Raw genomic sequence first — 26,491 nt, forward strand, 5'->3', positions numbered from 1 at the left:
GGACATACATCTGCTCTGAGTGCAAATTCAAGACTGTAATTGCCTGATTCCAGGGAGTCGTTGGACCCTTCAGGGTTGGCAGGTAAAACCTTTTAAGGAAGAAGGCAATGCATAGGCCACTTTGGGTTCAAAGCTCACAATCTGTCATGTTTATCTTCCAGCCTTTGTAGACAATAAGCATTCACAGAGAATCCCACAACTGGCCTTGGGGATCTGAATGACGTGCTGGTACTCAGTTCCCTCTGAGTTCTACAATTACTGTGTAAGACATCAGACAGTAGTTGAGGTTCTAATGGTGCCAGTCCTGGTCTAACTTCAGATGAAAATTATATACTAAAGAATGTTACATTGACTTGAAGGAATATAAGGAAACATTTTTTTTTCTGCTACTGCCACAGCCCTAGAAAATATCACCCTTATAGCAAAAACAGGAAATAATTTAAGATATTCTTGTGCCCAAACTAAGTAAGTAAGTAAATAAATAAAATGTCCCACAATAAACTGTATAGCGTCCTAGAGAAGACAGCTTCAGATAAAGTGGGTGTGTGTGTGGCTGTGGACTAATGGCACCCCAAATTTGAGTCAAATGGTTGCCAAAGTGACTGTCACGTAATTGTGTCGAAAATATTAGCAGCTTGTTTGGTTATGGCTTAAACAAAACACTGATAGAAACTGAATGTAAATGTGGCTTATTTTCCTGAAAAAAAAATTGCTTATTCCTCTCTTTTGCTCAGTTAATTGAAGAACAAAGATGATCAAAGGCAAAGACAGAAGTCTTCCCTTCCCAAGAGAGCTGTGACACTTCAAGCCTCCTCCAAAGCTGCTTGGGAATGTTGGCGAGCAGCGACTCACATTTGGCTTTCCACCTGAGTGTGATTTGGAAACTCCTGATTTTCTAAAGTAGTGATCTTTAGCTCTGGGTTAAATCAAGTTGTTTGACCTTTGATCACACGTGAACACTTTCTGGTCAAAGTTTTCTTTATGGTACAATGAAATTCTCAAAATAACAGATATTACCTATAGAAATATTGTGCAGATACAAAGAGCTAACGTATATGCAGTTTTAGGGGCACTACCAGGAATGCAATATGGTCTATTCTCAATGATAAATAGTTAGTGCTACTATAAATACAAAATACACTATGAATGTGGAGTCCTAAGTTTCACCATTGATAAGTTTATGGTCAATAAAGTCCCCTGACATTGCTATAGTAAAAATGCTGTATGTATACACTAGTCATCATTATATCATAAAATTTGTATGAATATTAACCTCTAAAAATTAATGAAAATGTTTTGTGTTCCTGAGCTTACATATGAATATAAATTTAGATTAATTGGTTGTTAAAGTGATCATTTAAATCAATGTAAATGAAAATGAAAAGGCAACTGTAAGTTTATGAAAAGCCAAGAAAAAAGCAGAAAAGTTTAAGATAGAAACTGTAAATTGCAAAATTGCAAAATCATGACGTGTGTGTAGATGCATTGAGAAGGTGGAACTGGACGTACCTGCACTACTTGTGTAGAAATATGCACTTCATAAGGTTTAATTAAGGCAATTACAGGCCCATCTGTGCTTATATATATATATATATTATATATATACACACACACATATGTGTAATTGATAACTCCTCACATCTTTGTAAATACTCAGGATAAGCATAGTGTCAATTGATCATAAAAAATAACTCAGAAATAGATTTTACAATACTTAGAAAAATACTTTGCAGCTGTCTGACATGTGCAACTTGAGGGTAAAAGTATGCATTCATTTTCCTAATGCTAATTCAATACCTTTCCCATTAACTCACGAAGCTCTCCTTGGATATTTACATGAAAGTACAACAGAAAGAACTAGAGAAAATTCACTTATTTCTGTGCTGGTTGCTGTATTAAGACTTCATTAACTAAAGATAATTGAAGAATAAGAAGTTAATAAGATGTATCCATTCATTCCCTTAACTTCCAAAGAGAAGGAAGGCTGCCTACTACCTTGGGCAAATTGTCAACAATTTTCTGAACCATTATGTAAATGCAACAATGGCATTTGCTAAGACAAAGATCATTGCCAAAGTTATGCTCTTTGTAGGACACTACTGGTTTATGATGCTTTATTGTCAACAACGGGAAATCTATAGCTTCAAGAAACTGGGCTTTATGAATGCTGCCATATAAGACACAATATACAATGAACATAACTAAAAATATTCAGTAATGTAAGGGAACAATGCCTCATTTGGATGTCATGTCTGCATTCCATCAGAGAGCCCATGATAAAGGACTGTGGAAATAGTCCTGTGTCCCACACACTCACTGGAAGGCAGTAGTAAGTAACACCTTTGGTTCACTTGAGTCATACTTGAAAATGAAAAAATTTGTGTTCAATAAAAAGTAGAAAACAGGAATAAAGCACTTGAGTAATACATTTTATCAAACATGCATGGTTTTAAAATGCAAAAGGAAGTTATGTTTATCTAGAAGTTACCATGTACTGGATCTACAACCTACCATCTGAGGTAGATAGAATCATTCTTTTTCATAAATTTAATGAGACATGCAAAAGCCAGTTAAATACGTGACATCCAGCTACTATGTTTGGGATCTGGCAATCATTCCTGCTTAGTTTGATCGTTCCACTATCTATTATTACTATGTAGGAGGTAGTTAACTCTTTGATGACTCTTCCATTTTTAATTTAAGCACAAACCCTCGGGAGAAAAAGGAGGAGGCAGAGGGAGGAGGAGGAGGCCCCTCGCGGCCAACGGGGCTGTCCCTGTGAGCTCCCGATGGAGTTTGAGGCCCTGAAGCCGCCGCCGTGCTCTGCCCCGGCGCGGGGCTCCCGGGAGCGGGGCTCCCGGGAGCGATGCTTAGCGACCCCGCCGGGGCCCCCTCAGCTTACAAAACACTACACAGCAAAATAATGATCTGCTAGACTGCTAACCCGAGCACCCAACTTCCACAATGCCTGTGCAGGCAGCTCAACGGACAGTTTCTGTCCTGTCCAATCTGCTATAATGAATTTGATGAGAATGTGCACAGACCCATCAGTTTAGGTTGTTCACACACTGTTTGCAAGACCTGCCTGAATAAACTTCACCGAAGAGCGTGTCCGTTCGACCAGACTGCCATTAACACAGACATTCATGTGCTTCCTGTCAACTCTGCACTTCTCCAGTTAGTTGGAGCCCAGGTACCAGGTCATCAGTGGATAAAGTTAAGTCATTTAGGTGAGAATAAACACTATGAGGTTGCAAAGAAATGTGTTGAGGATTTGCACTCTACTTGAAACCATTAAGTGGAGGGAAAGGTGTGGCTAGTTTGAACCGGAGCGCACTGAGCTGTCCAGTGCAAAGGAAACTGGTGACACTTGTCAACTGTCAGCTGGTGGGGGAAGCCGGCCGTGTCGGAGCCATGCGAGCCGCCCGCTCACTGGAGAAAGAACTGTGACAGAGCTGATATCACAGCATCAGAACCCTCAGCAGCTGTCTGCCAATCTGTGGGCTGCTCTCAGGGCTCGAGGATGCCAGCTCCCAGGGCCAGGTAAGACAGGGCACGCTCTTCCCTTCCTTGTTGGCTGGTAGGGCTTGAGAGTGCCAGCTTCTAGAGATAGGCAAGGGTTCTGAGACTCAACTCATCTTGATATACAATTGTTGACATAAAATAGGTTTTGTTAGTCATAATCTATATAACAGGCAGTTCTTTGTATTAAAATGTTCCTTTTAAGTGTGAAGTTAGATTTCACAGCTACAGGTTGTAAATTGGAAATGTGAGTTAGAAACAGATCTAAGATTGCACAGGTTGTAACGAAAGAAAAAATAGACGTTTTTTCAGTCTGAAAAAATGGCAAAAGCTTGTGGTTGGTTTTAAACTTGGGAAGCATGGAAATTACTAAAAATAGTGATGGGATAATTTCTTTATAATTAGTGCTTTCTATATTTTGTTTAAGAATAATCATTACACACATCAAGTTGTTATGAAGTACCCTTAAATTTTCTTCCAAAACCTTTATTTTGTCTTTATTTTATGGTTCTAATTTAGAACTATAGTTTTGATAAAAATTTATTTTTGTGTTGTTGAGACAACTGGGTATATGTGTGGATGAAGAGAAAAATTTTAAAAAGGTCAGAAATACTTACGATTTTAAAAAAAGAAGTTCCATGAGCAACAAAGCAAAGAGTTTCTATATCCTGGGATTAGGGGTAACTTTTCTCACTTTGGTTAGAAGACCAGAAGCCACAAGGGAAAACATTAATATCTGAATATATAATTTTTGTTTAGTTTACCTTATAAAATTTAGAGTAAAAAATTGACAAACACGGAAATTTTAGTAAATTTTACCTGATACAGAGCTTATGTAATAGATGTTTCTAAAGTTCAGAACAAAAGACCAGAAACCTAACTAAAAATTGATTAAAAATATAAACAAGTAGTTAATAAGAAAAAAAATCTGTAACATATGATATTCAGTTTTTCTCATGTGAAAGGAAGTGCTACTGAAACCATTTCTAACATATCATTTGTAGAGTGTAAAAATCTGACAATACATTTTGTTAACAGGGCTCATAGTATGAACACAGAGCGGTCTAAACTGTTATACAAAGGAATTTGGTGATATCTAGAAAAATCATATCTGCATTTATTTGTGGTCCCAGCAGTTTCACTAACCCACCCCAAAGATATGGCAAAATGTACAGAATTAACATTAAGTTATAAGTCAGTGCTTGTACCAGCAGATATCTGGAAACAACTTTGTGAATAAGGTACCAACTTAATCAACTGATATATCTTCTCATGAAGTGCTCACCTTGCAGCTGTTGAAAGGAATAAGGATGATGCAGACACATTCTCCAGGAGCTTGCTCTCTGGATACATTGTTTAAAAAAAAAAAAGCAGCAACAAGGTGCAGAATACTGTGGTTAGTACAGTGTCTTCTTTGTAAGAGAAGGAGGTATTTACAAAAGAGTTAATTTATGTTCAAAGTTACTTTGTAAAGCATATTTCTGGATAATAAATTCCAAAAAACAGTGTTAAAATAATAGTTTTGTGAGTGAATTAATGGGCTTAGCTGAGAATTATTAGTGGCTGCTAAAAATCATTACATGTGGGGCCTGTGCCTGCAGCCCCAGAGCCCAATATGGACGCCAGTTGAGTCCTGACTGCTTAACTTCAATTCACTTCCCTACCGATACCCCTGGAAAGACAGCAGTGGATGATGGCTCAAGTCCTCGTGCCCTGCACCCATGTAGAAGTCCCAGATGAAGATCATGGCTCCTGGCTCCTGGCTCCTGGGTCCTGGCTGCTGGATGGCCTAGCTCTGGCCGTTGTAACCTTTTCGGAAATGAACCAACAGATGGAAGATCTCTGTCTTTCCTTCCCTCCTCCTGTCTGTAAAAATCTGCCTTTTAAATAAAAATAAATACATCTTAAAAAAAAAAAAAAGCACAAACCCTCTACCTTAGAAATTCACATGAAATCTCCATGTGTCCAAAAGACTTTGTAGGTTCTGCAGCAGCACCAAAGTCATCCATGTGGAGCTTCACATGCCAACCACGTCATCGTGTTGCGTTTGATTAAATGCCCAGCCACGAAATCCAAGACTCAGTGAGAAGTGATTCCCTTCTAATCAAAGTTTCTTTGATGACATTCAGAACCTACTCTTGAAAAGTCACTCTTATTTATACTTTGACATTAATTCCACATAAGCCATGGAAGGAATAAATAAGCTCACAAACTCTTAATGAAATGGAAATAGGCCTGCCCTGGTGAAAACTCAAAACTGAAAGAACCCATGTATAAAGATTCAGAAAGAAATGTTTTTCATTTAAAATTAGAGTGATACCTTCAGGCTAGATAAGTGTGGATATCTCTTGTTTCTTGACATATGATCCAGGGGAATTTATAGTGCTTCTATAGCAAAACAAGCAAGAGATGCTAAGATGATGAACTTCTGATGGTATTTCAAGTTATTCCTAATTTTGAATAAATAAATATTTCTGGGAATAGAAGAAAAATTGAACAGTAAGATCATGTAGGATATGTTATAAAATTCTGGAGTTGATTTGCAAATTGGCATCACACCATGACACAAAATCTACTTGTGAACAGAAGCTATTCGTATATAAAATATTGTCCTGATTACATACTTATAAATATGCACAGAGCAACTAGATCTCATATTAGAAAATGTAGCCGTTCATTATTCCATGATTTCACTATTTTTCCACCATTCACAGGACTCATTTGTGAAAGATTTAAAAAGTCGAAGCATCAGAAACGGCAATTAAAACAGAGATGATAAAAAGCATAAAAGCTCTCTGCTGCTTGATTTAGAATCTTTTAATGAAATTATTTTCAAAATAGAAAAATTATGAGCAGGTCATGTGTGGTGAGTTAGGCCACCACACAGGATACCACATACTGGTTTCAACATTGGTCATGTCACTTTGCATTCAGCTTCTTATTATACATATAGAAAGGCATCAGAAACGGCCCCAGACGGCTTGTCTGGGTGGATCCATGATATCCTCCTCTCCTCACTGACTGTCTCTTCTTCACTCTTCATGTCACTTTCTTTTTCAAATAAGTCAATTTCACTACAACTGGAATCTCAAAATTGCTTTAGCCACTGTTGGTGTTACGAATTAGTAGTGTTGATGCTGACGTCAAAATGGCTTGATAATTGATAAGGCTCTTGTGTGCAGAGCAGTGAAGAAAAGCAGCCCCTAATACTACAGTGTGTGCCTTGTGTATCATTATAAATGCTCTGTGACTGGCAGCACAGCATCACAGCAATCAGGCAAGTACAGCATTGTTGCATGACTGCAATGTCTATGGCTTCACCAGTCGACAGGATTTCTCAGGTTCAACATGATGATACTGGACCAAGTCATACATACATTCCATCACTAGCTAGAACATTGTTAGATGGGACACAGACAAACAAACATGTGAGTGCTTGAAAATGTTTGTAGAAATGCATGCAGAAATATGTATGTGTAAATATATGTGTATATACATACATAGAGAAGCAACCAGAGAGAATAGAACAATGTTTTTCCACAGTTTCCCTTACAAAAAAAAAAAAAAAAAAACTTAAGTTATGCTTTTGAATGACATTTTATTTGATATACGGTGCAGTTGTATCTCACTGTGGCTTTATTTTATCCCCCAACTTATTGCTGCCTGGTTTTTCATTTGGAAATTAAATTAGCATATCGTTGAATGCAACTTTCAGCAACTAGATAATGTGATCTTCCTAATAGTTTCCAAGAGATCCCTATTATACAAAACTTTTTTGCCAAAAAGGTTGAAAAATTAGCTCAAAAAGTCCCCATATGAGTTGTCTGATTCAATGAGAACAAGTTTAGGGCCTTCAGAGATTAGAAACAAAACCAGAAAGCAATGGAATAGTTATTTTGTTATATTAAGTCATAGTAGTGCTATTCATGTTTTTATTAAACACTATATATTTTTATAAAAATGGATAAAATTTTATGCTTGTAATGCACTCAAATATTTAGTCAAACTCTCTCTTCCATCTTTCAACATCATTCTGCTGTCTCAAGTGTTTGTTGAGGTTTAGTTAATCGAGAAGCGATTTTCTGGTTTTCCTCCCTGTCTTCTGTGCCAGTCAGTGGCGGTCATAAGAGAGACAGCGATGGGATCTGTCGGTCTCCGTTTCTCTTTCACTCTTTTCCAGCTGCAGCAGTGTGTCACCAGCTGAGTCCAGGCTTTCACATCCGCAATGGCTTGTTCACCCCTTTCCTGTCACTCATCTTTCAGTCCTCTATTCTCACCCAGAGCGCAACAGCCTCTCAACAGATATCTGAATCTCCTCAATCCTTCTCTCCCTTCGTGGAAAAAATACACGATTTCTAAGTATCACCATGCCCCTAAATCTGTACTGCAAAATAAGTGAAATTTATATAAAATTTATTTTATATTTTATATAAATGAAAGATAAAAAACAATATATAAAGGAATTCTTCTAAAATCAAATTTAGCCGCTCCTTTTAAAGATCGTTTACAAGTACTACGACACCTTCTTCCTCAAGTGCCACTGTTTTGTTTGCTATTCCGTGTTTTCTGGTCTTTACCTACACTCAAAGGCTAATTTGCTTAGAAGAAATATCATTTTTAGTTGTCTTCTTTGATATTCAGTAATATAACTGCTTTAAGATAAAGTTCATGCATAGATATGTAATGATTAGCCCACTATTGCAAATCATGTGAAACATATTGGAAACCTGGAAGACTTTCGTATAAGCAGCACCAAGAAGAGAGATAGAATGGCATTTGGGCAAATGAAGGGGTTAAACTGCTCTGATATTAGCTACAGAGCCTTAGATAATCTGATAGAAAGTTATGAAGCAGCAATTGGCCCCAAATCTCTTCATAAAGACAGTGAGATGCCAAATATGGATGCCTATAAAATAGACCAGCCTTTGAATACTGGATGCTGCTGGGAAGAGGCAAGGGTCTCAGTGAAACAGCTCCTTTCAGAGAGAACAATTCCTGGCAAAAAGTACATTCTGACCAGATATCAACACACCCAAGAGTCAGACAAATGATTGCCTATGGCCATAAGGGGCATCAGCGTGGGGCATCCCCGTGGCCTCCGTTTCCTACCAGAATTCCAGGTTAGTAGATGTTGCGATTTAGACTTATTCCTGACATGACATTTATGAGAATCAAATTCTAAATATAAGATGGGAATAAATGCTAAAGAGTTGTGGAGAACTGTATTCATGATTTCCAACAAAGAAAAGAAAAAAATGAACATGAAATTTGAAAAAATAATCCACGTATATTTAGCTGTTTTAACTTCATGATGTAGGCTTTTAAGTTAGATTTTTTGGATTTCTTCTCTTTTTAGAATTTCTGTAATCAAAGAATGAAAACCTGTTCTATGGAGAGTACGTGAGCAACTGAAAAACTCCTGTCCTTTAGTCAATCCTATTAGTTTATTATTATTTAAACATGTATTTTCTTTCAAAAGGCAGAGTGACAGAACCCACACACTCACACTCACACACACACACTCACACACACTCACACTCACACACACACACTCACACTCACACACACTCACACACAGAAGGAGAAAGGGCGAGAACAAGAGCGAGGGAGAGAAAGAGAAATTTCTACTTGTTGTCTCACTGCTCAAATGGCCGCAGCACTCAGCACTGAAGAAGACCAACGCCAGGGCCTGAAAATTCCACTTTCGTCTCTGGTGTGGCACCTGTGCAGAGACCCTGGCTGGGGGTGCTGACATCCCTTGATTCCTTTCCAGTGCCCTCAATAGCAACAGCTTTGGCAAGCCAGCCAGGGGTCTGCAACTTAATATCGGACTCCCCTGTGGGTTCAACAACCCAACACCTTGAGCCATCAGTTCCTGCTTCCCAGAAAACACACAGGCAGAAACCAGAAGTGGAGCAGAGGATAAAGTCGAGACATTCAGGTGCGTCACACAGCATCCCAAGCATCTTTATCAATGGTTGGATTCATTTTCTATGATGAAGTATTCAGTGAAAATTATAAAAAAGCATAAGGTATTTAGAATTATTAATATGATAATATTTTGCCCAACTGAATTAAAATCAATTCAAATTTAGTTAGGACTAATTGTCACTCATATCACTTCATCATACATATCTACTTTTAAATTACTCATCCACAGACAACATGAATGAGGGAAGCCCTAGACTTTCAGTCCTCTAGAGCAGAGGGAAGTCAGGTCCCTGAAATGGACGGTGGAAGGAAGAGCCCCTCCCCTAGTGTTTTGAATTCAGGCCGGGGCAGCGACTGACACAGCAACGCATTGAGGCTGCGACAGTGCTGCTCCAAGAGTCGGTGACACTGCAGATTTCTGAGGTGCTGCGACCAGCGCTGGCTAGACAGTTCAGATTTTTAAATATCTTAAGACTTTTTTTATGTATCAATCTCCTGTGACGCAATAAAACACACATTTTCACATCATCATTCAATGTCTCTGTAACCTATGCTTCTATCTCCTTATTCTCCGCGGTCTTCCTCTTCTCAGCTATAAATATGGTCCAAACTTGTCAGACATGGAAGCCTTCCTGGTCCTAGTGTCCCTAGGTGTCCCCTGACACCGGGAGCTGGACTCACCTGATTTCTTCCCATTCACGTATTGCATTATTAAAATCAGGATGCCACTCCAAGCACTCACTCAAGTATTCCAACCCAGGGCACCTGTGATGACCTGACTTGCAAATCCAAGGAGCTACTTGGGATCTTCACCCTATTTTACCATTCTACTGAACTTATCATTTTGTACATGTATTCACTGTAAGTACATTTTTGAGACATAACTTACAAAGCTTTCCTACTAAATTTAATTTTTAAAGCATAAGCATGTTTTAGCTCTGCAAGTGAAAAAGGGGAAAAAGAAAGCAACTACCTGAAGGGTTAACCAGATTCCAAACCATGGAAAACGTTATAAACTCATGTTCGCCTCTTTGGAACAGGCCAGTGTATTATTACACTGCTGAGTTTGAGTCTGTCCTCCATATCTTTCACGATCAGAGCAAACTTTCAAAGAAGGCTGCACCACAGTCAATGATGAAAAAGTGAGAGATTTGAAGTTACGCTCTGAGAAGTTCTTACTCCCCCTAGGGTTCCTGACCAAAGGCCACAAAATTTCTAAATTGAAATGACGAATGGGAAGAAAGGTGGCCACTGACTGGGGCACCTTCGTGCTGGTTCTCGGCCAGCCCGGGCCTCTGTGTTTGATGTGCCTCAGCAGTGTTATTTTGGGTTTGTTACTAGGCAACTCTGAGCCATGGGAAGGCACTCTGCAGTATCACCTGTGTCATCTTTCAATAGAACGAACACGATAGCTGAGCACCAGCCACCTTGTTCTCACAAAGGCTGTGTCAGAACTCAGGATGGGAACCTGGGTTGCGTAGGATGGTTTTATACTGCAGGATTTATAATTGACTTATCTGTAATTACAGACAATTGCCACTATGAATGTCATGTAAATATATGGTGTGCCAAAAGGGAGTCCAAAAGAACATGTATGAAGTGAAAATAAACATGATCTCGGGCCCGGTGGCGTGGCCTAGCGGCTAAAGTCCTCACCTTGAACGCGCCAGGATCCCATATGGGCGCTGGTTCTAATCCCAGCTGCTCCACTTCCCATCCAGCTCCCAGCTCCCTGCTTGTGGCCTGGGAAAGCAGTCGAGGACGACCCAAAGTCTTGAGACCCTGCACCCATGTGGGAGACCTGGAAGAGGTTCCTGGTTCCCGGCTTCGGTTTGGCACAGCACTGGTCATTGCTGTCCCTTAGGGAATCAATCATTGGACGGAAGACCTTCCTCTCTGTCTCTCCTCCTCTCTGTACATCTGACTGTGTAGTAAAAATAAATATTAAAAAAAACTTGATCTAGGGTAGGATGTCCAGTCAATAAGAGGAATATTTGGAAGACTTATTGTCTCTTTCAACTACCTATAACCAACACCGGTGACGGGTACTAAACCAGGAAAGCTATTGAGTTCCTTCCCAGGATTCAGGGTCCACATACTCTATACTACTGGGAAAGATAAAAGCCTTTTCCCTATTACTTCTAACCAAATTCAAATAATTTTGCCTCAAAATTTTGCTCCATCCTTAAATCCACAAGATATTTAGTTGCTCCTGAGAAGGAAGCAATAATGAAGCAAGAGATTTCCATAGGCAGCTATCCCTTGCCCCCAGCACCTCCTCACTGACGTGTCACTCACAACCGCATCTGAACGCCTCCACAGCATGTGGCTCTCTCTTTCAAGACCCATGTTCCCCGCCAGCCTGTCTGGAATCACCTAAGCTCTTCCACTGCAAAGAATCCACACCTCTCCCTCCTTCATCAGGGCAGCTTCACGGCAGAATGAGTTGAGCAATGACACAGGCTTGCAATGCCCCGACCAAATGGTGTAGCACGCCCTGCATCTTTTCCCCCACAGCCTGTTAGCCAATCATCTTGTCCATTCTACCCAACAAATTGTCAGTTATTTGCCTCTTTCCTGCTTCCGTCCTCCAGCAGCATAACAAGAGGAAATGGATTTTGGCAAAGATGCAAGGGAAAGCATCTTCTTGGCAGTGACCAGAAGAATCAAGAACAGGAGTTAACGGTGCAGGCAGCAGGAACAGCAGCAGATCCTTCTGAAGAGAGAAAGATGGTGACAGGGGGAAGCAATGAGGACCAGGTGCCCTGGAGACCCTCCTCACACCTGCTCCTTGTAGTGTGCTCCTGCAAGACGTTTGGTCAGAACACTCCTGTGCCTAGGCACATCTAGCTCTTACACAAGTTCTCATTGCCACTGGTTTTTAATTTGTGGCGCTGTGTCTCACAAACAATTTCAACATTTTGCCATGTCTAACTTCTACACTGAACACTTATCCTACTTTCTGTAAAAGAGCGAAGAGGTCGAAAGGACCTGATCTGTTACCACATTTGCAAACCTCTATGATGCCGCTAAAAGTCTGCATCAGCTTACATGCTCATTCCCAGAAATTTACCTAGAAAATTTCTACTCGTCCCTTCATGGACATGCAAACACTATCTTGGAGAATATTGAACTTTACATAAATCGCCCCCTTCTACTATCTCCACGTAGCTGTACTGTACAGGTTAGCTGTAACCATATCCACATTTTTTGAATGTGTAGCTTGAAGTGGGGCGGGGCAGGACATCAGCGTTCTGCTTGCCCAAGGAGAAGGTCTACAAACCAGTAAGCAAAGGCATTGCAATCGAAATGCTGTCAGCAGCAAAGCCAGTTCTCCTACTTCTGAATTTCCCCCACATCCTCTTTCCTTTGGAAATCAAGGCTTCCCTAACTGGGCCAGCTTTCTCAGGCAAAAAGTCAAGGGGCTCTGGTTTTCTCTAGTAGAATTAATAAAGCTGAAGTCTGTGAGATCAGCTAACCCGTCTTCTGCAAGCCTAGTTGCTCCCAGTCTACTGAGGGAAAGCCTCAGAACCATTGCTTCCTTTCTGGTACGATCAGTGTGTTGGCATTTATGCTGTTCACTGACTTAAAGGGTCAGGGCGACAGTCACAACTGCTTCCTATATTACATTGGGAGCAGGGCCTCGGGAAATGCCCTAGAAGCCAGGATATGGAATGCCAGTATGTCAAGTGGCTGCCTAAAACATTGCATAAAGTGCTGGCCCAGTAAACTGGTGATATGAAATCAACACTGTTTTTTCAACCTTTTTGTAATTTGAGAGAGAACTAGTGAGAGAGCTCTCATCCTCTGGTTCCTTCCGCACCACCCTAGGCGTGGAGCAAAGAGCCATAAATGAAGGCCCCGTCTCCTACATGGGTGCAGAAGTCTGACCACTGAGCCCTCACCATGGTTTTCGGGTCAGCAGGAGAAGGAAGCTGGTGGAGTTGAGCCAGTGTCAGATCCAGGCCTCACTGGGATTCAGATACGCGGACAAGCAGCATCTCAACCACTGGGCCAAGTGCCAGCCCCTCTTCCTATTGTATTCACCTAAAAACTAAGGCCTATCCCCTGGGTTTGTAGTGTTTGTTGAAACTTCAGAAGTTTCTTTGTAGACTTAGGGAGTGAGAACTGAAGGATATTGACTAGGTGACTTGACAAAAGGATTTTTGCTCAGCTTGGTTCTTTCTCATTTCATCTGTGGTAGAAATGAGACATGTTTTTCCTAAACAAGTATTAAATATATAGAAAATGTTAATTAACGAACTAGAGGGGAAAACTGAGTAAAACTGGTTTCCCTGTGATCTCTGAGTTTCTCTACTTGCACACTTTGTTTACTCTTTGGAGTAGGTCTAAGTTCTGAATTTTGATTACATTGTATCGTCTACCGTCATTGTGAACAGATATAAATTCTTATCAGGATATGAGCCAGCCACCCACCCACAGAGACATCAAGCCTTTGGCTTTGTAGGTGGTTGTGTCATTTACACTCATCTGAACATACAACCGGCCAGCACTCATCAGTTTTCTTCTTACCTGCATCTCAAGTCTTAGAGTTCTAGGGTGACATAAACCTGGGTCACAGTGCACTTAGGCGGCTGGCGTTAGACTAAGAGGAAGGAAGGTAATAACAAGGGAAAAACCAACAGGAGCAGCCACCACCCTGCCATGCCGTAGCTAACGCGGATGGTGTGACTTTGCATAAGGTAGTATTTTAAAGGTCTTTGCATATAGCAGTATCTTATTCTATGCAGTATATTGCATTTTTACTCAGACTTTCCAATTCAAGGAGTCAAGGTATTTGATTGGGTGACTTGCCTGGAGTCGCATAGCAAATTAATGGCGGAATGAAGATTTGAATCTAGGCAGTCCGACTGCAGTATCTAGTATCAGCCACTTAACTCTGCGTTACACTGCCTATACACAAGATCTATGAAGTTTTCATTGTGAAAGAAACATTTCATTTCTTTGCTTTTGTCTGCTTAATTCATTATACTTTATGTTTTTGCTTTGATAAAAGCTATTAATTTTATGTAAATGTTTATTTAAACCACTCTTAGAATGACTTAATTTTTGACATTTAACAGTAGTGGTACTGTATTTTGGTGCATGGAACTTGTTCTGAAACAGAAAATCCACAACAAATATGACTTAAAATATCAACTAAAAATGTTTGCCACAAAAATGTTCAAAAGATAGAGCCCGTCACAGTAGCCTAGCGACTAAAGTCTTCACCTTACATGTGCCGGGATCCCATAGGCACACCAGTTCTAATCCCGGCAGCACTGCTTCCCATCCAACTGCCTGCTTGTGGCCTGGGAAAGCAGTCAAGGATGGTCCAAAGCCTGGGGACCCAGCACCTGCTTGGGAGACCCTGAGGAGGCTCTAAGCTCCTGGCTTTGGATCAACTCAGCTCTTGCCGTTGCAGTTGCTTTGGGAGTAAATATATGGATAGAAGATCTTTCTCTCTGTCTCCTCCTCTTTGTATATCTGAGTTTCCAATAAAAAAAAATAAAAAAATTTCAAAAGATACACAAGGGAGAACAAAAAAAATTTGTATTGTGTTTGTTAATTGTGATTTGACCACTTTGTTTTGGGTTGATAAAAAATTTCTTTGTATTTAATTGTAGACGGGAAATTTCTGTGCAGTACATTGAAAGCAGTGAGTCAGAGGAAATTGAGATAAACGAATTGCCCCAGAAAATGAAAGGTAATGTACCATAGAGTGGATGGTGTTTTGTATTCTAATCTGTTGCACCCATTTTATGTTTGTTTTGTTTTGTTTTTAGGAAAACTGAAAAATACACAATCAGAAACTAAAAGCATAAGAGGTAGGTCTATATTTTTATCTTCTCAACACCCATATTGCCACTTAGGGTTATTAAAGCTGCGTGGATTTGTGTCTCTACCTTGGAGCTCTGTAGTAATAGTTGTTAAACTTTGCTGCTGTTTATATCTGAGTGCCTCACAGAATTTACCATGGGTGTTAATTAACAACCTGAACAAATACTTTCAGGTAAAATTTAAGGTATAATATTTAAACCAATTTTAAACAAGACATTATTCTACCACTTGTTAAATGACTGATAAAACCTTATGCTGTTTTGTAACTAGTCATTCCAGGCTTAGTTTGGGTGGCCTTTTTAGCATTACATGGTTAATTCACATGATTATACTGCTAAAATCAGCAAGAGGAAATTTTTCTCCTTAAAATATGCTTTTTGGGCATGGCATTGTGGTGCAGTGGTTAAAGTCCTTGCCTTGCATGCCCTGGCATCCCATATGGTCGCCGGTTCTAATCCCAGCGGCCCTGCTTCCCATCCAGCTCCCTACTTGTGGCCTGGGAACGCAATCAAGGACAGCCTAAATCTTTGGGACCCTGCACCCGCACATGTGTGGGAGACCCGGAAGAGCTCCTGGCTCCTGGCTTTGGATTGGCTCAGCTCCAGCCATTGCGCTCACTTGGGGAGTGAACCATCGGAAGGAAGATCTTCCTGTCTGTTTCTCCTCTCTCTATGTATATCCTCCTTTCCAATAAAAATAAATAAATCTTTTAAAAAATATGCTTTTATTTTCTTTCCAATTCAGATCACATTGTATTGTTAATTAGTTGGGAAATTATGTTAAATTTGAATTGGAACTTGTCATCATCTGACAGTTTTGAAAATTTAGCAAACTTATCATTAGGTATCTAACATTTATTCCCTTGGAAAAAACCTGCCTATGCCTGAGAGTTGAAGCACCTTGCCTGTGACTGGTCGTACTCTGGCTTCTCGGCATCTTGCTGTTAATGGTCACGTCTCTTAGCTAGACAGTGGTGCTCAGTGTCAGAGGAGACATCTGTGATCAACTATTGCTTTTGAAATAACATAAGGTCTTAAGGCAGTACGAAGGTGTTGTTACATTTTCTGTCTTCAGATGGTACCTGTTTATAGGCATATGGAAGGATTAATTTGAAAGTATTTTAACTATGTTTTTTTTCCCAGCAGGGACTTCTAAGGTCAAAGAAGATGCAGCATTCGCATGTGCACTTGGTGTATCTACTCCTGCACCGAAGAGGAAAATGTTGAAGAAAGGTTAGCAACTCTACTGGTTTTCTTCTTTTCTTCCTCAAGATTTACTTATTTACTTAGAAAGTCATTGTTCCAAAGAGGTGGGAGACAGAGGCAGGCAGACCTTGCATCTGTTAGATCTGTCCCCAAATGGCTACAACACCATGCTGGACTAGGCCACAGCCAGGAGCTTCATCGGGACCTCCCCACGCGGGAGAGGCACCTTGTGCTGCTTTTCCGGTCATTAGCAGGGAGCTTAATAAAAGATGGTGGTGGGTCCAGCACAGTAGCCTAGCAGCTAAAGTCCTCCCTTTTCACGCACTGGGATCCCGTATAGGTGCAAGTTCTTTATTTTTTTATTTTTTAAGATTTATTTTATTTTCATTACAAAGTCAGATACACAGAGAGGAGGAGAGACAGAGAGGAAGATCTTCTATCCGATGTTTCACTCCCCAAGTGAGCCGCAACGGCCGGTGCTGCGCCGATCCGATGCCGGGAACCAGGAACCTCTTCCAGGTCTCCCATGTGGGTGCAGGGTCCCAAAGCTTTGGGCCGTCCTTGACTGCCTTCCCAGGCCACAAGCAGGGAGCTGGGAGCTGGATGGGAAGTGGAGCTGCTGGGATTAGAACCGGCGCCCATATGGGATCCCGGCACGTTCAAGGCAAGGACTTTAGCTGCTAGGCCATGCCACCGGGCCCACGCCATAGAGTCTTATGGAAAAACTGCATGGAGTTCAAATTTTTTAAAATCAGAATATGCTTAATTTTTAATTCCATTTTTCTGTGAGCATTTTGAAGTTCCTTGTGGATAGCCTAGAATAGTATCTAGAAATTTAGTCACTAGGTAGTTTTCTTCTTTCTTCAGAAAAGTTGATTTTCCTCGCAGTGTAACCCTTAATCCTTCCGCAGATCCACAAATATGCTTTTTCTTTCAAGACTGCTCACCTATTTAGATTTGTCATTGAATCTCTTTCAGATTTATTTAAAAGGCACACTTAGAAAGAAAGAAGAAAAGACAGTTCCTTCGGCTAGTTCAGTCCCCAAACAGCTGTGACAGTCAAACCTGGGCCGGCCGAGGAGCTCTGTGTGGGCCTCCAGGTGGGGGGCTCGACCCGGAGGCCTGGGCTGTCTTAGGGTGCTCTTGCAGGTGACTGACGGGAAGCTGGATCAGAGCAGAGCAGCCGGGGCGTGAGCCGTCCTCTGAGATGTGACGCTGCAGGTGGCACATGAGCCAGCTGTGCCGCAGACGCCTGCTCCGAATCCTTTGTCCTGGATTCTGTCATCTTTTGTGCAAAATAACTTTCCCCACTGCATTTAGAAAATCTTCCCCTCTCGGTAGCTTTGCTGGTACTATTTCATGTTGAATTCTCTCTGCAGTTCACAGAAATCCGGATGTTTTTCTTTCACTCATTTCAGAAATCTCTGTGGGACCTCCAGTGATTTTATTATTGCTGAGGGTAATTTATTCTTCTGTTTTCCCTTATTTGTAAGCCACTCCAAACCTTTTTGTTGTTGTTGTTAAGAAGAATCAGCATAGATGATAAATTAAAACCAGACTTTTTCTTCATGAAAATGTGATATTCTTTGCTTTCCTACCAGCGTGGACCACTGTTTCTCTGCCTTTGTTCTGGCTCATTTTAACTATACCTTTTCCTTTTGTTTTTCCTAAAATTATGACGTTAAAAAATTACACAGGTTGGAGTTTTGGGGGAATCCCAGCCTATATGAAATTGTACCACATAATTCAAAATTCAGCATAAAAATATATTAAAACAATTACACAAATACTGGTAAGATGTTCATTTCCTCCTGTAGATTCAAGATTTACTAACATCATTCAAATTTACTTTGTCACTAAAATATTGTAAATTATATGCCAGACATAATTTTTCCTAATTAAAGTTCCTTAAATGTTGGTTTTCTAAAGCAGACTCTCTTACCGCTTTCTTTCTCATTCTAACAAGCGCATGCGCTTCGTTAGGAGGGTACGCTCATTCCTTGACTTCACCTGAGCTGTCTGCTCAGTCTTTACACTTCTCACTGTACCTACAAGTTAGTATTTACATTTTCTTCATACACTCTCCAGTCAGAGGTATTCTGTAATGACTAAAAAATGATAAGTGTCTGAAATACTCATTATCTCTTCCTCATCTTTGCTTTCTTCTCCCTTTTTAAACTTTCTATTTTTTTTTTAAGATTCATTTATTTTCTATGCAAAGTCAGATATATAGAGAGGAAGAGAGACAGAGAGGAAGATCTTCCATCCAATGGTTCACTCCCCAAGTGAACACAACTGCTGGAGCTGATCCGAAGCCAGGAGCCTGGAGCCTCTTCCAGGTCTCCCACACGTGTGCGGGTCCTAAGGCTTTGGGCCGTTCTCATCTGCTTTCCCAGGCCACAAGCAGGGAGCTGGATGGGAAGTGGGGCCTCTGGGAGTAGAAACTGCGCCAGTAGGGGATCCCGGTGCATTCAAGGCGAGGACTTTAGCCGCTAGGCCACCGTGCCGGGCCCTAAATTTTCTGTTTAACACAGAGTACTAGGCAATCATTTGAAGTATGAGTACATCCTTGTCTTCTGCTATTTCTTTATATTTCATATTTAATTAGCGTTAGCTTCGCTGACCACCAGGGAAGGAATACATCAGCGAATATAGAAAAGAATTTAGATGGCCTTTGTTGCAGGGGACCTTGGCCACGGGCTTCCTTTCCCTCTGCAGCAGACAGACGGGGAGGAGAGGGCTGCAGAGGAGGAAGAGCCCGGAAGAGACAGGGCAGGGAGCTTTAAACCCCCCTGACCTGCAAGTTGAAGCAGGGGTCACTTCAGCCCTTCTTTGGTGGGGAATACTGGCTGGTGGCCATCATTGGTGCAGCACTGACCCCGCTGCCGGGGGGGTGCCAGAATTCCACTGTCCCTTCAAGGGGATCGCAGTGGGCTCCGCTCTCCTCTGGTAACCCTGGTAATCATCAGTTAGTGTCCTATCAGTCTGTCTTAATGGCTCTTTTTCATACTTACTGTTTCTGTATTTTTTCAACTTGTGCCATTCAGCTTGAGAATGTATTTCCTTGGTATCCTTGTTCTCCAAGCAGTTCAGGCATGATCTGTTTTTACTCAGAGTCGTACAGAATTCGAGCTTTATGCTCAAAAAACTGATCATGTCCTCAGGTCTGATGCCTGGCACCTACAGTAATGAATGAAGCAGTGCTGCACTTCAGTCTGGCCCTACCTCCTTAGAAGTACTGGTCGCTGTCCTTTTCTCTTTTACTCTTTTAGATATATATTAAAATTTAACTATTTGAAAGGAAGAGAGAGAACTCCAGTCCACTGCTTCGTTCGCCAGGTGCAGTGCTCACGGTGGCCAGTGCTGGGGCCCGAGCCAGTCCAGGTCTCCTGCCTGGTGGCCGGGACACAGCTGCCCGACCGTGCTCGAGTGGAGCTGGGCTGAAAGTGAACGGGCCACGTGCCCAGGCTTGATTGTGAGATTATGAAATCTGTTAATTGGGAGTATTGTATTATAGAGCCCTTTGTTACAATACTAAGTTTTTAAAAATAATAATATTTTAGAAAAACTTGGGTTTTCTTTTTGTTTTTGATTTCTTTTCTTCCTAAAGAAATGAAGTAACTGGTTAGGCTAAACACAATTTATATGACTTAAGATTTTGTGTCTGTAATGTTTTTCCTGACAATATAATAATAATGTCATTATTACTTTGATTTAGTTCTCAGAAGCTTGATTTCATATAGTTGTAGTATTTGATGTGTGATACTATTACTAGGACAGTTACTTTGAAAGACACATAAAACTTGGTGTTAATCTGCTTATTTCTAAAAGTGTCTAATTTTCTTTTAGGACCAGTTTGGACAACATATAAAATCAGATGCGCACTCGAATTTCTACGTTTATTATGGCCCTGATCGTATCAGAGATCCAGCCTTGCTTTCAAAACAGGATATTGTTTTGACTACATACAATATCTTAACTCATGACTATGGAGTATGTTGAAACTTAACAAAGGTTGAGGTTAACTATGCTTGGCGTTCCTAATGTGTTCGAAATTTTTCATGTATACTTTTTTTATTTCCAGATACTAAAAATATGTAGAAAATAAATAAAATTTTTAAAAGTAATTTATTTGAAAGGATTACGGAGACAGAGTCCTAGATATTCCTTTCACTGGTTTACTCCCCAAATTGCCGCAATGGTCAGGCTGGGCCGGGAACCTGGAACTCCATCCACAGTCTGCTGTCTGCCCCTGCCTTCACAGGTGTATTTGCATGGAGCTGAACAACCAGCGCGCAGACTGTGGCAATCTGGGGTTGCAGGCAGTAGCTTAACCCACTGAACCACAATTCTCCCAAAAAAGGAAATATTCCTGAAAATGTCTCACTGAAATTTTAGTTTTCTATAAATGTTAGATCTCATGTAAAAGAAAGCAATGTTGTCATGTTTAAGTGACGTTTTGTTTCGCCACTACGTTTTAACCCGTGGCAGAGTACTTCATGGTATCGATCGGTTATTCATCAGTGTTGGAGCAGGATGTGAATGCTGGCGCCGTTTCGTGGATGTGGCATTGTGGAGCAGTGTACCTGAAACCTTGAGCTGCAATTCTCTCACATGTTCATGACCAGTGATGCTCGTAAAGTTTTATTCTGTAACTTAATGTATGCAGAACTTGGAGCAGTGTTTGGCACATACTGTTGATATTAAAGAATAGTAACACCTATTATGTAGCAAGCTATACCCAGTACTGTTTTGTTTTCCAGTGTTTTTTAATTCTTATAAAACATTTATTTCAGACTAAAGGTGATAGTCCATTGCATAGTATAAGGTGGCTGAGAGTGATCTTGGACGAAGGACATGCCATTCGAAATCCAAATGCCCAGCAAACAAAAGCTGTACTTGATTTAGAAGCAGAAAGAAAATGGGTGTTGACAGGTAATCATAGTACTCAACTTTATTTTGTAAATTTTTTTTTAGAGATTGGTTTATTTTTATTGGAAAGGCAAATTTAGATAGAGAGAGAGAAAGATCTTCCTTCCACTGGTTCACTCCCCAGGTGGTCACAACTGCCAGAGCTGAGCTGATCTGAAGCCAGGAGCTCTTCGGGGTCTCCCACATGGGTGCAGGGTCCCAAGGCTTTGGACCGTGCTACGCTTGTTTCCCAAGCCACAAGCAGGGAGCTGGGCGGGAAGTGAGGCATCTGGGAAAGGTACCACATGGGATCCCAGCCTGTGCAAAGTGAGGATTCAGCTATTGAGCCATCAAGCCAGCCCAATATCAAACATTTTAAAAGTTAATTCTTCAGGGCCACGCAAAGCCTGGCAGCTAAAGTCCTCACCTTGAATGCGCTGGGATTCCATATGGGCACTGGTTCTAATCCTGGCAGCTCCACTTCCCATCCAGCTCCCTGCTTGTGGCCTGGGAAAGCAGTCAAGGACGGCCCAAGGATTTGGGACCCTGCACCTGCGTGGGAGACCCGGAAGAGGTTCCTGGTTCCCAGCATTGGATCGGCGCGCATCGGCCTGTTGCGGCTCACTTGGGGAGTGAATCATCGGACGGAAGATCTTCCTCTCTGTCTCTCCTCCTCTCTTTATATCTGACTTTGTAATAAAAATAAATCTTAAAAAAAAAAAAGAATTTCAACACTTGGGGTTTAAAATTGTTAAACAGTAAAAAAAAAATTGGAGATAGCAGAAATAAAACATGCCTAGGAGACAAATTCATGGGGTACTTCAAAAGGCTCACGGGAGAATGTAAATTTCTTTTTTAAGAGAAATATACTTTGTTGCAAAATTTTTTTCAGATCCTTGTATAGTTTTTTCCTTCGTAAGAGGCATGAGCGTTAAGCCCCTCACATATGCTATGCGGCCACGGTTTGAGAGCAGTAAGGAAGGTGTCCACGCTTTTCCCCTCTGTAGGCACGGGACTTCTCGGCTGGACGTCTGCCCATGGGCTCTCCCTCCTTGTGCTCCGCATCGTCTAGCTGGAGTGGCCCCTAAAGGCTGGGGCGGATTTGAGATGGAAGTTTTTCCTTTGTGCTGAAGACAGCTGAATAATAAGATCTGCTAAAGAAATCCTTAGAGGGGCAGATGGCCACACTGCCGGGGTGGACAGGCATCACTCCTGCCCCAGAGAGGAGTGAGGTATCTGCAGACACGCACTTGGTCCTTCTTGAGGATTTGACCCCTAGTGGACCATGACATGGTACAAAAACTCTGCACGCCTAAGCAGCTGCTGGATGGCTCAGACCATCGGGCTCCTGATTCATCCACAGGCCCTTGGTGTACCAGCTGTGTAGCGCACAGCGCACGCCTCCACACTGCCAACCACATGCCAGGGCGAGCAGGTCAACAAATGGCTGGGAGAGGAACGCTGATTCCAGTGCAACAGCCTCAGGGATTCAGATGAAGATGCCGAATGGGGCACAATGAAAACAGAAACAGCACAGCTTTAGTCAGCTGTCTCGAGGAGAGCTGGGGCCCAAGCAGCCTGGAATACTCCAAACCAGGAATCCAGAGAACAAGAGAAATGTAGACACTAAAGAGTCTATTTCTTTTGGGGGAAATACTGATTTCAAATGTTTGATAGTGACTTAGTGAGTTGCATTCGTGAAGTTCATATGCCTGTTCTCAGAGAAGTGTAATACAGTGAAATAAATAGGACTTCTCATGTCATATCTAAACTCAGATAAAAAGGAGAAGTAAAACATTAATATGAAGATTATCTGGCAAATTATCAAGCTTGTAGTCAGTCAGCTGAACAGCTGATTTGTATGGCAACTGAAAGCAATACCAGAGAATTCTGTATCTTTGGTTTGGGTGGGTTTTATGTAACATGGTATGATATAACGAACTTTTAGTTAGTGGGTCCAACAGAAAACTAAAATGGAACTAAGTGACTGACACAAAGAATAATAAATTTTTCTTCTACCCAATACATAAACCAAATTCTATGTGCTTGATAGATGAAATGGGTCCAACAGCTGGAAAAAAAAAAAGCAAACAAAAACCCCAAAAAAGTCTAATGGTCACTAAAGGCCTATTACATCCTAACTTATGCCATGCACTTTCAAAAATACTATGTCATTAAAATGTACTAATAATTTGATTATTGATGCATATATTCCGAGTTAACCTCAAAATCACTAACCCAAACACTTAGGTTCTTAAATTGTGCTGTGTTAAGAGAGAATCTTCTTTTATAATAAAATAGTTTGGAAGCCACAGTTGACATTCAAAGTGGTAAAACCATTGAAGCGTTCCACCTTTTTCTTGTTCTGTCCAAATGATACACAGAAAAGACTCACTGTGCTATCGCAGGGCTCAGTTCACACCAAGTGTGGTTCCTATTGCTGGAGCATCACAGAACAGCCACCATCACATTGTTCAAAGACAGAACCCCTGAGCTTAGTGCCTCGGCTAAGTACTGCCTTGGTGACCTCAGGGCACACGGTCATTTCCAGCTGAGAGGCATTCTTGTTTCCTTCTTCTATAAACCCCAAGTTGCTCTAAGCCACTCCACACTATCCTACCCACCTGCCACCCACCTGCCACCCAGGGAAGGCCAGCATGCTACAGAGTTACTCGGTCCTAGAGGCTACCATGGATGATCCAAACACACAGCTGAGGCTTCAGATCTGTGGGGATGCCCTGAGGAGGAGCTGTGGTGGCCCAGTGTTCACAACCGGCTACTTCGGCTAGAAAAGGACCTGCGACATCTCCCATTACTCCAAACAAAAATGAAATGCAACTCCCTGCAACTTTTCATCCCTTCCCACACATAAGGAAAGGTAAGGAAATACATTTTTGAAAATGGGTTTCTGCAAGACAATTAAAAAGATGAGTTCTTTGATCAGGTTCCAACATTTCCAAATTGGCAACAGTTGATTGAGACAGGGCACAGCTTTGAGAGTCTTATCACAGAGCTGATACCCTCAAGGGCAAGCTGCTAAGCAACAGCAGTAACTCCTGCCATCCCGCGGGCAGGCCGACATCTGGCTAATGGACGGAGTCACTCCCAAATTCCCTGATGCATTGCACACTGTGCGTAAAGGGCAGTAAACCAAGGCGATATCCAAAATTAGCACTTCTTCACTGAGCCCAGAAGAGAAAACTATCTTGACCATTGTAATTTAGATCTCAACTCTTCCTCACCCCTGGGAAATTCATCTAATGGGTCTAAACGCAACTGAGTTTTTAAGGGTAGGTCCAAAGGTTTAGCAAAGAACTATACCCTGGCCCTCCAGCTTTTTGTTCTGCGGTACAATAAACGCAGGCAGTATATGTGTAAACCAGGCTTTCCCTGAGAGACGGTGTGTTCCACAACGGACAGTAAAGGGGAGAATGGGTGAAGGTCAAACCGAACCACTAGATACTGAAAGCTACTTCACACTGTCTGTTAATGGCGAGCAAGTTGGGAACATCAGATTCCAACCTCTGCAAGGTGCTCACCCGACACACTGGTTTACTAGGCAGAAATTTTATCCGAGTGGTCACAGTACTAAAAATTCTTCCTCCTTCATACATTTACCTTCTTGCCCCTAGGCTAAATTTACTCAAATTAAAAGCAACTGCCCTATTGTACACAAATTCAGTTTTAGGGGATTAAGCCACCATGACCAGCAGGACACCATTCAAAATGGAAGGGTGTCCATAGCTCTGCATGAGACAAGAGTCGTGCCCAACAAGGCCAAGAACAGAGAGTTGAGAACAGTGTGTCTCCGGCTCCGCCCTCAGCAATGGATCCGGTTCTGTGTGCTTGGCTCAAAGCATGGGCAGTGAGCTTCAGCTTGCCTGTTTCGCCAGAGTAGGGCAAGACAACAGTGAGGCTGTCAGACACACTTGCCAGGACGACAGCTGGGGAGGAAAGGGACAGGGGGGTTTGTCTTCCTTATCTGGGGATGCTGAGGGAACTGCTGGAAAAGACCAGAGAAGGAAACATTTCTGCTACAGAGAACCCGACACGCCCACCACGGCCAGTGAGAATGTGCAGGAACTCCAGATAATGAAACGCGAAAGTGAAGGGCTCTGTTTCACTTTCCCAGGAATGCCAGGACAGGGCAGAAGGGGCCAGGACAAGAGCTGCCCAGCTCACCACTGTGCCCAAGGCTCAGGCAGCCAGCTAGGCCCTGGGGCCAGAATGCCCAAGTCAGTTTAACATAGAGTCTCAGGAGTTGAAGACTAGGACCCCAGGCTGGGGCTGCAGCAGAGTACACGCCCAACAGACTACCCAAAAATCAGAGCAACCTCCACAGCTGAGGCACGGGATCTTAACTCATGTTACAGAAAAATGACGCAGTGAGAGGGTACTCCGGTCTTAACACAGCACTTCTCTCCAACAGAGCTGACTCATCCCCTATCCTTCTCTGAGCATGAAGTGTAGGCCAGGCTACAGTGCATGCTCCCCTCAAGACAGGCTCACAAGAACCCTACAGAGACACTGAGGCAGAGAAGAGGTCAGGACCTAAGCCAAGGTCCCCTCCAGGTAAGGGGCTATGCTGGGCTGTGAGCTGAGCCAGACTCCTAGCCAGGAAGTCACATAACAATCAGGGCGGAAATGGGATGGGTCACACCTCCCTCTGTACAGGGGGAGAGGGAAGCACAGTGCCAGCAGGGGACAGAGGCTAGGCTTGTGTGCAGTAGTGGACCTCACAGTGTGAGTACGTCCCAATGTTTATTTACTTATTCCTTTGCAAGACAGACAGAAGGAGCTTTTATCCGCTGGCTCACCCCTCCAGACTGATGCAACAGCTGTGCTCTTGGGCCAAAGCAGGGAGCTGGGAACACAACTCAGGCCCCCCAGGTGGGTGGCAGTGCCCCTCCGACCTGTGCCAAGCTCATGCCTTCCGGAGTCTGCATGTCAGCAAGTTGGAGTGAGCAGCAGAGCCAAGGATTAAACCTCTCCCAACTCAGCCAGTCCCTCAATGTCCCACCCTTATTGCCTGAAAATGACAATGAAGCACCCCCCCCCCAGAAGACCTTAACCCTTTCCCT

At 42.1% G+C, this 26,491-nt stretch overlaps 1 long non-coding RNA gene across 1 annotated transcript; it reads left to right on the forward strand.

Moving 5' to 3' along the window:
• Positions 1–15,078: 15,078 nt before the first annotated feature.
• On the forward strand, positions 15,079–16,521 carry LOC131479790 (uncharacterized). Its single transcript, XR_009245098.1, has 3 exons — positions 15,079–15,160; positions 15,240–15,281; positions 16,437–16,521. It is a non-coding gene; the product is annotated as an uncharacterized LOC131479790 (long non-coding RNA).
• The last annotated feature ends 9,970 nt before the right edge of the window (positions 16,522–26,491 follow it).

This window comes from Ochotona princeps, chromosome 3 (assembly GCF_030435755.1).
Source record: "Ochotona princeps isolate mOchPri1 chromosome 3, mOchPri1.hap1, whole genome shotgun sequence".
NCBI classification, from domain to species: domain Eukaryota; kingdom Metazoa; phylum Chordata; class Mammalia; order Lagomorpha; family Ochotonidae; genus Ochotona; species Ochotona princeps.